Here is a 2,500-nt window from a genome sequence, read left to right on the forward strand (position 1 = left end):
CCCCCCGCGGGCGAGAGAGCAAGCCAGCAGGGGCTGTCGCCTGCCGCGGCCAGCGACGTCGGGCTGGCCCCTGCAGCGCCTAGCCTCTCCCACGCGGGGGGCAGGCCAGAACGCGGGGGGCCAGGGCCCGAAGGCAGCCCCCCCGCGGGCGAGAGAGCAAGCCAGCAGGGGCTGTCGCCTGCCGCGGCCAGCGACGTCGGGCTGGCCCCTGCAGCGCCTAGCCTCTCCCCCGCAGGGGGCAGGCCAGAACGCGGGGGGCCAGGGCCCGAAGGCAGCCCCCCCGCGGGCGAGAGAGCAAGCCAGCAGGGGCTGTCCGCGCGTCGCGCGGCGCGGCATGGCTGCGGGGGCCGCGCGCAGCGCGCGCCCAAGCGCCCAAGGGCCCCCAAGGGCCCCAGGCCCTCAGGCCCCAGCGCCCCAGCGCCCAGCGCGGGCGGGCGCGCGCGCGCGTGTGGTCTTTGAGGGGCGCCGGCCTGGTGGCTCCCTAAAGAGCAATAAGTGTCATTGCAGCTCTGGCAGGGGGAGACACTACTAGGTCCCAGCTGTCACCCCCCCTCTAAAAAATTCATTTCTTGGTATTTTGAGCTGAAATTTTGCAGAGAGGTTGGCAAAAATCCAATCCACCTTCATTAATTTTCCCAGAATTTTTCGAGGTCGGGAAGTATTTGTTTTAATTTTCCTACCATTAGAAATCGAGTAAATCCGCAAAACTAGGAACCGGCCCGGAATGACCCCAAATTCAGTGGGCAGCCTCATAAAAATATGGCTGATTTTACTGGATTGGTTTCATGTGGAAAGCACGACGTTTTCTTGTAGGAATGCGGGAACCCCGGCAGCTCGCCTGCCGCGGCCAGCGACGTCGGGGACGCTGGCCTGCGCTGTCGAGCCCGCGAGGGCTGTCTCCGCGGCAGGCCCCCCCTGAACGGGGCACGACAGGCCACCGCGCTGGCTCGTCCAGCGTCGACAGTCCCTCGTCCAGGTTTCAGATCGCGCCAAGTCGAACCCATGACCTGCTCAAGCCATCGTGCGCTGCCGAATTCGCATCTGCGTGTAGGCTGCCATTCCACGCGGCAGCCCCTGTTTTCGTCAGCGTGCCCCCCTGACGAATTTTCCTGCCTGGCCCAGTCCAGCGTCCAGCCCCTGTTCGTCGAAAAATCTGCGCTGCTGATTTTCCACGACGAGCCTACTTTCGTCAGCGTGCCCCCCTGACGAATTTTCCTGCCTGGCCCGGCCAGTCCAGCCCCTGTTCGTCGAAAAATCTGCGCTGCCGATTTTCCACGCGGCAGCCCCTGTTTTCGTCAGCGTGCCCCCCTGACGAATTTTCCTGCCTGGCCCGGCCAGTCCAGCCCCTGTTCGTCGAAAAATCTGCGCTGCCGATTTTCCACGCGGCAGCCCCTCTTTTCGTCAGCGTGCCCCCCTGACGAATTTTCCTGCCTGGCCCGGCCGGTCCAGCATCCAGCCCCTGTTCGTCGAAAAATCTGCGCTGCCGATTTTCCACGCGGCAGCCCCTCTTTTCGTCAGCGTGCCCCCCTGACGAATTTTCCTGCCTGGCCCGGCCGGTCCAGCATCCAGCCCCTGTTCGTCGAAAAATCTGCGCTGCCGATTTTCCACGCGGCAGCCCCTCTTTTCGTCAGCGTGCCCCCCTGACGAATTTTCCTGCCTGGCCCGGCCGGTCCAGCATCCAGCCCCTGTTCGTCGAAAAATCTGCGCTGCCGATTTTCCACGCGGCAGCCCCTCTTTTCGTCAGCGTGCCCCCCTGACGAATGTTCGTCGAAAAATCTGCGCTGCCGATTTTCCACGCGGCAGCCCCTCTTTTCGTCAGCGTGCCCCCCTGACGAATTTTCCTGCCTGGCCCGGCCGGTCCAGCATCCAGCCCCTGTTCGTCGAAAAATCTGCGCTGCCGATTTTCACCGACGAGCCTACTTTCGTCAGCGTGTCCCCTTGACGAATTTCCCTGCCTGGCCTGGACAGTCCATCTTCCAGCCCATGTTCATCGAAAAATCTGCGCTGCCGATTTCCCCGACGAACCTGCAGCTGCACAAATCTGCGCTGCCGATTTCCCCCCCTGTCGGCATGGCTGCCGCTGCCCCGATGTCCAGACCAACAGTCTTTTTTGTCGACTTTGCCGATTTTGTCCGCGCTGCCGATTCCAACACTACCCCCTGCATCCAAACCAGCATTGTTTCGTCAGCTCTTCCCCTGACGATTTTAGCCCTGTAACAAACAGTAGGCCTCCAATCCCGCCAACGGGAGCCAAGTTGATAGGGAAGAGAATTGAATGACGCGCCTGGTCCTCGCACCCCGCCACCCGAGGGGCCTTTTTCCCGGCAGCCTCTGAAAAACTCTAGCTTTCACGGTCCTCGCCGCCCCTCACCACCATGGCAGGCCTCTAATCCCACCCATCAGCAGTTGTAGCCGATAGGGCAGTGATTTGAATGACGCGTCGCGGGCCGCCGGGTCATCTCACCCGGCCATTAATTGGAGCGTTTTTGGCTGGCCGAGG

Source organism: Populus nigra, chromosome 2 (assembly GCF_951802175.1).
Source record: "Populus nigra chromosome 2, ddPopNigr1.1, whole genome shotgun sequence".
Taxonomy (NCBI): Eukaryota; Viridiplantae; Streptophyta; class Magnoliopsida; order Malpighiales; family Salicaceae; genus Populus; species Populus nigra.